The sequence below is a fragment of the Arachis stenosperma genome, chromosome 9, assembly GCF_014773155.1.
Source record: "Arachis stenosperma cultivar V10309 chromosome 9, arast.V10309.gnm1.PFL2, whole genome shotgun sequence".
In the NCBI taxonomy this organism is placed as follows: Eukaryota; Viridiplantae; Streptophyta; class Magnoliopsida; order Fabales; family Fabaceae; genus Arachis; species Arachis stenosperma.
Genome location: NC_080385.1, coordinates 121018065 through 121028214, shown reverse-complemented (window position 1 = coordinate 121028214; position 10150 = coordinate 121018065).

Here is a 10150-nt window from a genome sequence, read left to right as displayed (position 1 = left end):
GTTAAACGCCGGAACTGGCACCAAAGTGGGAGTTAAACGCCCAAACTGGCACAAAAGCTGGCGTTTAACTCCAAGAAGAGTCTCTACACGAAAATGCTTCATTGCTCAGCCCAAGCACACACCAAGTGGGCCCGGAAGTGGATTTTTATGTCATTTATTCATTCTTAAGCTACTAGTTCTCTATAAATAGGACCTTTTACTATTGTATTTTCATCTTTCAATCTTAGGATCTTTTGATCATGTTTTTATGATTGAACCCTCTTTGGGAGGCTGGCCATTCGGCCATGCCTAGACCTTGTTCTTATGTATTTTCAACGGTGGAGTTTCTACACACCATAGATTAAGGTGTGGAGCTCTGCTGTACCTCGAGTATTAATGCAATTACTATTGTTCTTCTATTCAATTCCGCTTGTTCTTGTTCCAAGATATCACTTGTTCTTCAACTTGATGAATGTGATGATCCGTGACACTCATCATCATTCTCACCTATGAACGTGTGACTGACAACCACCTCCGTTCTACCTTAGATTGGGTGAATATCTCTTGGATTCCTGATACACGACGCATGGTTGATCGCCTGACAACCGAGCCAGCCATTCCGTGAGATCAGAGTCTTCGTGGTATAGGCAAGAACTGATGGCGGCATTCAAGAGAATCCGAAAGGTCTAACCTTGTCTGTGGTATTCTGAGTAGGATTCAATGATTGAATGACTGTGACGTGCTTCAAACTCCTGAGGGCGGGGCGTTAGTGACAGACGCAAAAGAATCACTGGATTCTATTCCGGCCTGATTGAGAACCGACAGATGGATAGCCGTGCCGTGACAGGGTGCGTTGAACATTTCCACTGAGAGGATGGGAGGTAGCCACTGACAACGGTGAAACCCTTGCATAAGCTTGCCATGGAAAGGAGTAAGAAGGATTGGATGAAGACAGTAGGAAAGCAGAGAGACGGAAGGGACAAAGCATCTCCATTCACTTATCTGAAGTTCTCACCAATGAATTACATAAGTATCTCTATCTTTATCTTTATGTTTTATTCGTATATCACCCATACCCATTTGAGTCTGCCTGACTAAGATTTACAAGGTGACCATAGCTTGCTTCATACCAACAATCTCTGTGGGATCGACCCTTACTCGCGTAAGGTTTATTACTTGGACGACCCAGTGCACTTGCTGGTTAGTTGTGCGGAGTTGTGATAGAGAGTTGAGATTGCAATGAGCGTACCATGTTGATGGCGCCATTGATGATCACAATTTCGTGCACCAGGTGCTCTCGGAGCTTTGCTCTCTGGTCTTGTTGGTCCAACTCTTCAGTATTTGATGCAGCAGCTGACTAGTAGATGGTGAAGGAACTGCAACATCTTCTGTGGACTGGCTGGTAGTGGCAAGTGGTGGCCTGAGATATCTCCCGTTAGGGACGTACTGATCATCCCGTGGAAGTATGGTTTTGGTGTCCCCAACTCTATAGGATACTCCGGCTGTTGAGACAAGATCTGAGACCAAGGCGGGGAAAAGAAGGTTGCCCGTGATTTGCACGTGTCCCATAGCATTCCAGATGTGTCTCGGTAAATTTAGAGGCTGGTCTATGAGGATGCACCATAGTAGAACGGCCATGTCTGTGGTAAAGGAGGACTCATGAGTGCTCGAAAAGACGTAATGGGACATAATCTGTGCCCATACGTGAGCCTCTAAGGTAAGTGTGGAAGCCAAAATTCTCTTAGGACGGGAACGATAGTATCCGAAGATCCATTTGCTGCCTGGTTGTGCGATAACTCTGAGAACAGCGTCCCAGTCAAATTTGTACGCCTGGCGCTTGAGGGCGGCTTCTTGAAATACGTCCAATCCTTCTAGAGCAGGGGGAAGATCTAAGGCACGTTGAATGGCCTTTTTTGTAATGGGGACTTACTTATGACGGATGTAAACAGACTGCAGGGTCGGCAGGTGGAAGTTGGAGTAGAACTCAACTACCCAAGAAAGATTAACCTGTCGTGGCTGTCTCTGTAGGAATCCCCAATGTCTTTGTGCAATTTGTGGCTCAACAAATTCGGCAATACGAGACGGAAGGATAAGAAGGATTTCATTGTTGTAATTCTAAGCTGCCAGAATTGGGAACATCTGCTCACAGTAGCAATTGGAAAATCGTGCAGTGTCTTTTACTGGGAAGGCTCTCTCCTTTTCATCAACCTTTATAATTCTTTTAATTCTTTTTGTTGAGGGCTTGACTGCAGTTGAAGAAAGCTCTACCACTAATGCTCTTTTTGTTCCTTTCCTTGCTGTGGATTTGGGGGTAGCTTTCTCCTTGCCTTTCTTGGTGGCCATCCTGAAAGGAAACAAGTAAAGACATGAATATCTCAAGGGTTATAGCAAGGAAGAGAATGGAAAAGGTGGTAATCAATGCACAGGAACGGATAATGATGTGAGCACATGGTCATGACTACATGTGACAAATCAACAACGGAAATATAGCAAGTGCATGGGGTGACAATTAAATGCAAGGTGTTTATTGGCATGCTGGCAAAGGGCATAAGGAGCATAGATCAAGCATTCAATGTCCAAATTAGATTACCAAGTCTTTCAAACTAATAATCTGTTTGTAAAAACAATTATATTTCATTAATAAAATATAAAAGGGATTTTGTGAAAAGCATGCATTTAGAGTAGGAGATTAAAAAGAGATCTAAAAATAGTGCAAAATGCCATATGGGCGTTTTCACAAACACATATCATGCATGTTAAATAAGGTATGGGAAATATTAATTTGAACATGCAAGTAACCCTTAGAAAATAATATATAATTGTTAGACAAGTCCTAAACAATCCACAAGCAACATACAAAAATAATGACCCAAATAAAATTCCAACACCAATAGGAAGAATAGGAAAAGAAAAAGAAAACATGGATAGGGAAAGTAGAAGAGAAAGAAAAAGAAAACATGAGAGTAAAAAGAAGAAAGAAAAAGTAAGGAGGGAAGAAGAGAGAAGAAAAACCTTGATAATGGTGGTGGGAGAGAAGGGGTAGAAGAGAGAAAGAAAGGAGGAAGAAGGAAGAAGGGAGAAAGAAATAAGATTGGGGGGGAAAAAAAAGATAAAACAGTCTGGCAAATTTGAATGAGTTGGGCGGCGCAAACGATGCGGACGCGTGGGGCACGCGGTCGCGTGGAAAGCCCTTAAGTGAGGTGATGCGGACGTGTCGGTCACGCGGACGCGTGACATGATTCGCGCTAGTGGCGCGAGGGCAGCTTCGCGCTCGCACAACTCTCTGTTTAAATGATCTTTTGCCAAAATTTGGAGTGACGCGATCGCGTGGATGGCCTACTGGAGAAAACGGCGCGGACGAGTAGGGCACGCGTTCGCGTGGCAGGGCTTGTGCGACTAGCACGAATGCAGCCCAAGTCCAGCTCTACTTTCCGCCATTCACCCTTGTTATGTCGAATTGCAGAGCCACGCGTTCGTGTGGTCGACGAGAACGCGTGGGGAGGATAATTTACAAATGACATGATTGCGTCATCCACGCGGTCGCATGGATCAAATTGTGCCAAAGGCACGCCTCCAGCCACATTCCGGTGTAACTCTCTGTCCAATTTTCTTTTCTTTCGAATGCACATGTGACGCGGATGCGTCGGCGACGCAGGCGCGTCGCGTGCGATTTCTCTCTTTTTTATGCAAATGCAGTATGCAAATGAGGTGCAAGATATAGGCAGTAGTACAGAGAAGAGTTATTGATGAGGGAAGATAAGGAGAAGAAGAGGAACGATCATACCATGGTGGGTTATCTCCCACCTAGCACTTTGCTTTAACGTCCTTAAGTTGGACACTCCATTAGCTCAGTTTTCTACTGCAAGTGGATCCCCCAAGAGGAAGATATCTAACTCCTTGTCTTTTGTCACCTTCTCACCATGGTAGAGCTTTAAACGATGTCCATTAACCTTGATGAGTTCAGAGCTTGAAGGGTGACTTAGGTGAAAAACTCCGTACGGCTCATCCTTCTCGACTCTATATGGACCTTCCCACCTTGATCGCAGCTTGCCTGGTATGAGCCTCAGTCTAGAGTTGTAAAAGAGGACTATATCCCCAGGTTGGAACTCTTTCCTCTTGATGTGTTGATCATGTACAACTTTCATCTTTTCCTTGTACAACCTTGAGTTCTCATAAGCTTCTAGGTGAAGGCTTTCCAATTCTTGCAGTTGCAACTTCCTTTCAGCTCCGGCTTTCTCAAATCCCATGTTGCACTCCTTTACTGCCCAAAAAGCTTTGTGCTCTACCTCAACTGAAAGATGACAGGCTTTTCCATAGACTAAGCGAAAAGGACTCATCCCAATGGGTGTCATGTATGCTGTTCTGTATGCCCAGAGTGCATCTTGTAGCCTGGTGCTCCAGTCTCTTCTATGAGGTTTGACTATCTTTTGCAATATGCATTTTATCTCTCTGTTAGACACCTCGGCTTGCCCATTAGTCTGAGGATGGTAGGTTGTTGCTACTTTATGAATGATCCCATGCTTCTTCAGTAATTCTGTTAGTCTCCTGTTACAAAAATGGGTGCCTTGATCGCTCACGATTGCTCGTGGTGATCCAAAGCGACAAATAATGTGGTTTCTAACAAAGAAAAAAATGGTGTTAGCATCATCAGTACGAGTAGGAATTTCTTCCACCCATTTAGAAACATAGTCTACAGCTAACAGTATATAAAGGGGGCCATTAGAATTTGGAAATAGACCCATGAAGTCAATGCCCCAAACATCAAAAATTTCACAGAAAAGCATAATTTGTTGAGGCATTTCATCCCTCTAGGATATATTACCAAACCTTTGGCATGGGGGACAAGATTTACAAAATACAGCAGCGTCTTTAAAAAGAGTAGGCCACCAGAATCCACAGTCTAAGATTTTTTTAGCTGTTCTTTGAGGGCCAAAATGTCCTCTACTCTCAGATGAGTGACAGGTCTCTAAAATGGACTGGAATTGTGATTGAGGCACACACCTTCTAATTACCTGGTCAGTGCCACATCTCCATAAATATGGGTCATTCCATATATAATATTTAGACTCGCTTTTCAACTTGTCTCTTTGGTGCTTAGTAAAGTTTGGAGGAAAGGTGCGGCTAAATAGATAATTAGTGACAGGTGCATACCATGGGACTACCTCAGATACTGCTTGTAGGTTATCAAACGGGAAATTATCAGCTATAGGAGTGGAATCATCTTTAATATGCTCAAGACGACTCAAGCGATCTGCCACTAGATTCTGGTTACCACTCCTATCCTTTATTTCTAAATCAAATTCTTGTAGTAGCAGTATCCAACGTATAAGCCTTGGTTTGGATTCTTTTTTAGCTAATAGATACTTTAGAGCTGTGTGGTCTAAATACACTACTACTTTAGCACCAAGTAAATAGGCTCAAAATTTATCCAGAGCAAAAACAATAGCAAGAAGCTCTTTCTCAGTAGTAATGTAGTTAGACTGAGCAGTGTCTAAAGTCTTAGACGTATAAGCAATGACAAAAGGATTTTTACCTTCACATTGAGCCAGCGCTACTCCTACTGCATGGTTGGAAGCATCGCACATGATTTTGAATGGCTGGCTCCAGTCAGGTCCTCTCACAATTGGAGCTTGAGTCAGGGTTGTCTTCAGCTTATCAAACGCTTGTTTGCAATCCTCACTAAACTCGAACTCGATATCTTTCTGTAGTAACCTGGATAGGGGAAGTGCTACCTTACTAAAGTCCTTAATAAATCTCCGGTAAAAACCTGCATGGCCAAGGAACGAACGGACTTCCCTCACAGAGGAGGGGTAAGGCAAACTAGAAATAACATCCACCTTTGCTGGATCTACAGAAATGCCAGTATTAGACACAACATGTCCTAGTACAATCCCTTGTCTTTTCATAAAGTGACATTTTTCAAAATTCAATACAAGGTTTGTACTGACACATCTATCTAGTACTCTAGATAAACTATCCAAGCAAAGGCTAAAGGAATCACCATAAATGCTAAAATCATCCATAAAAACATCCATATAGTCTTCAAGAAGGTCAGAGAAAAGACTCATTATAGGCATAAGTCCCAAAAGGACATGTACAAATAGTCTTTTCCTGATCTTCAGGAGCTATATGAATCTGGAAATAGCCTGTGTAACCATCTAAAAAGCAATAACGTGATTTACCTGACAGGTGATCCAGCATTTGATCAATGAATGGAAGAGGGTAGTGATCCTTACGAGTGGCTTGGTTGAGACTCCTGTAATCAATGCAGACCCTCCAGGCGTTCTGTACTCTGGTTGCTATGAGTTCTCCATGCTCATTCTTCACTGTAGTGACTCCAGACTTCTTGGGCACCACTTGTACTGGGCTCACCCATTCACTATCTGAGATGGGGTAGATGATATCTGCCTCTAGTAGTCTGGTCACTTCCTTCTTGACAACCTCTAAGATAGTGGGGTTCAGTCTTCTTTGGGGTTGACGGACGGGTCTTGCTCCTTCTTCTAAAAATATTCTGTGCTCACAAACTTGAGGGTTGATGCCTACTATGTCTGCCAAACTCCACCCAATTGCCTTCTTGTACCTCCTCAGCACACTAAGTAACTGCTCTTCCTATTGAGATGTGAGGTCCCGTGTAATGATAACTGGAAACTTCTGCTTGTCCTCGAGGTAAGCATATTTGAGGTGTGGAGGGAGGGGTTTCAATTCTAACTTCTGTTCATTGTCAGGCTCTGGATTGTCTGGAGTGGTGGCAGTGGCAAAATACTTTCATTGTCCTCAGAAAGTGTCCCCACACTCGGACCTTGTCCTATGTACTTTTTTTCAAACTCTTCCTGGTGAACTTCAGCTACGGTTTCATCTATGATGTCACATTGGAGGATAGAATGATCTTCTGGAGGGTGCTTCATAACTCTATTCAAATTGAAGCTTACTACTCGGCCGTCTATTTCAAAAGAGTACGTTCTTGAAAAAGCATCCAATTTGAATTTTGAAGTCTTCAAGAAAGGTCTTTTGAGTAGGATTGATGATGGCTTCTCTGAGTCATTTTGGGGCATCTCTAGGATATAAAAATCAATGGGGAACGTGAGCCCTTTAATACCCACTAATACATCTTCAGCAACTCCAGCCACTGTAATAATGCTTTTATCTGCTAACACAAAACGAGCTGCCAACCTTTTTAAGGGAGGGAGCCTCAAAATATCGTATACAGACAAAGGCATTATACTAACACATGCTCCTAAATCACACATGTAGTCAAAAAATATCACACCTCCAATGGTACAGTTAACCATGCATGGGCCTGGGTCATTATATTTTTCAGATATATTTCCCATTAAAGCAGATATAGAACTACCTAAAGGAATAGTTTCTAATTCATTAATTTTGTCTTTATGTATGCATAAATCTTTTAGAAACTTTACATATTTAGGTACCTGTTGAATAACATCAAAAAGGGGAACAGTTACCTCAACTTTTTTGAATATTTCTACCATTTTGGGATCAGGTTCTATCTGCTTCCTGGGCTTCCTTGCAAGTTGTGGAAATGGAATAGAAATGGCGTTTTCTACAGTATTTGCACCCTTTGGTGCTTCTTCCTGTGATTGAGCGTCTTCTTCCTCAGCCATGTCCTGTATATCCTTTTCCTCTTCAATATCTTCTTTTTCCCCTACCTCTTCAGCTGAGGCATGTTCTGGTAGGTTTGGCTCTTCCTGATTCCTCTCTTGCAATGTGGTTTCGAACCTTAGGGTGATGGCATTAATGCCACCCTTTGGATTGGGTAATGGTTGAGAGGGGAGTCCACCAGAGCTTGAAGACTGGTTGTTGGAGTTGGTCAGTGATCTAATCTGTGAGACAAGGGCTTGCATAGTAGAGTTTAGACTATTCAGAGTAGCAGTAAGGTTATTTTCCATGGCCTGTTGTCTCCGATCAATAGATTGTAGTAACTCATCATTAAGAGATGAAGAGGGATAAGTGATTTGAGAGGTCTGCTGAGATGCTTGAGGCTGTCTTAGATGAGGTGTTCTGTAGGCCTGATTCTGATTCTGCTGCCTGAAGTTGTTATTATTATTCCACCTCTGGTTTCCATTGTTATCTCTACCTCCTCTGTTATAATTATCCCTCCAACCTTGGTTGGGGTTATCCTGCCATCCATGGTTGTAGCTGCCACCTTGATTGTACCCTTGGTTGGGGTGGTCATAGAAGTTGTGAGTGGCTGCCACAGTGTGGTCTTCCTGTTGGAGTTACGGACACTTATCAGTATAATGACTGTAATCTGCATAGATTCTGCATACTCTTTGTGGAACCAACTGTTGGCTGTGCTGTGATGGAGAAGGCTGAACTTGCTGAGCTTGTTGTTGACTTAGTTGCATCTGCTTCAGTAAGTTGGTCGTTTCACATAAGCTCTGAGTTATAGCAGCAGTCTCTTTGCTAGTGGATACCTCTGCAATGGCTCTTGACCGACTTTGTTTCTGCCTGTGATTCCTAGTAGATTCAGCTAAGTCGCTAATCAATTGCCATGCTTCTTCCGTAGTCTTGTACTTTTTCATAGACCCATTGCTAGCACCTTCCAATGTGGTCCTATCTTGAGATTTCATGCCCTGTGTAAAGTAGCCAAGCAACACTATCTTGTCAATCATATGGTGGGGACATGCTTCCAGAAGATTATTGAAGCGCTATAAATACTCAAAGAAAGTCTTCGATTCGTCCTAAACGATCATGGACATGTCTTTCCTCAGTTTATCGGCAACCTCAGCCGGAAATAATTTCTCCAAAAATTCTCTTCTAAGCGTATCTCAGTTGGAAACAGTTGTTCCGGGTTGAGTGTAGTACCACTCTCTTACCTTTCCCTCAAGAGAGAATGGGAAGGCTTTTAATAGAATGGAAGTTTCGTTAGTGCCATCACGCTTAACAGTAGAACAAGCAGTCTGAAAATCCCTAAGGTACTTGATAGGCTCTTGAGCAGGTAAGCCATGAAACTTGGGCATCAAGTTGAGTAGTGAAGACTTTATTTCAAAATTCACAGCCACTACTGGGTGGTGTGCCTGGAATGGTTGTAGTGTAAAATCAGGGGCTCCTTCCTCCTAGATAGTGACTCTCCTAGGTGCTGCCATGTCACCTGCACGTAAATCAACTGGATCAGTAGAGGGGGAGCTTGTTTTTTTCTTAGATGACGTTTCAGGTTTGTCCTCAGAGAGGACTCGCCGACGCTGAGCTTGCCTTATACGTGAAATAGTTCTTTCAATCTCGGGGTCAAATACTGGCAAGCTTGGATCAGGAAGTGAACGCGTCATTTAACGAAAGAAACGTGCAGCTCATGGTAACAAAATAAAAAGAAAAAATTGCAATTAAATAAATTTCAATCAACAAATTAGCACACTATTGCAACTCCCCGGCAATGGCGCCAAAAATTGATGTGGCGAAAATTGGCGAGTTAAGAAATTATTATAAGATATACGTTGCAAGTACAGTCCTTAACCAGCCAAAAATCCGCTTATCAATTTAGAAGGGTTGTCACAATATTGAAATTAAAATATTAGGAATATGAATCCCAAGTCGTCTCCCAACGAGTTACAGAAAGATGTGCTATTTTATTAATCAGGTATTTTCAAAATTGTTGAGTTGATAAACAGGAAATTAAATCAGAGAAATTTAGATAATTTAAATAAAAGCCTTGACTGGGAGTAGATTAGTTGGAAGCCCTATTCTTGTTGAAGTACTCTCAAGATTAATTGATAATTGAAGGTTTCTCTGTTTAGTTATCCCTTACTAGGTAGAGGAAAGTCAAGCAAGTTGGAAAGCTATTTCTAGTCACAAGTCCTAATCCTCTCCCTTGGAAAGGACTAGTGTCAATGACTGGAGGGTGATCCAACAATAAACCCAATTATAATTTTTCTCTTCAGTAATCCAACTCAAGGTTTCCTTTCAATCATCTCCCAATCAAGTTATGGAACTACTCACTCATTATGTTTGTAAAATTCACGAAATAAGAAAAGGAAATATTGGAAGACATGATAAATAATAATCAAAGGAATCAATTAAAAATAAAAATAGTTCTTGTATAAATAAATTCCAAAAATAATCCAATGTCAACTTCTGGAAAAATTAAGAATATGGAAGGGTAAATGAAAAATAAATAACAAGCTATAATGACTGGTACCGGAGGTAAACTCTTCTC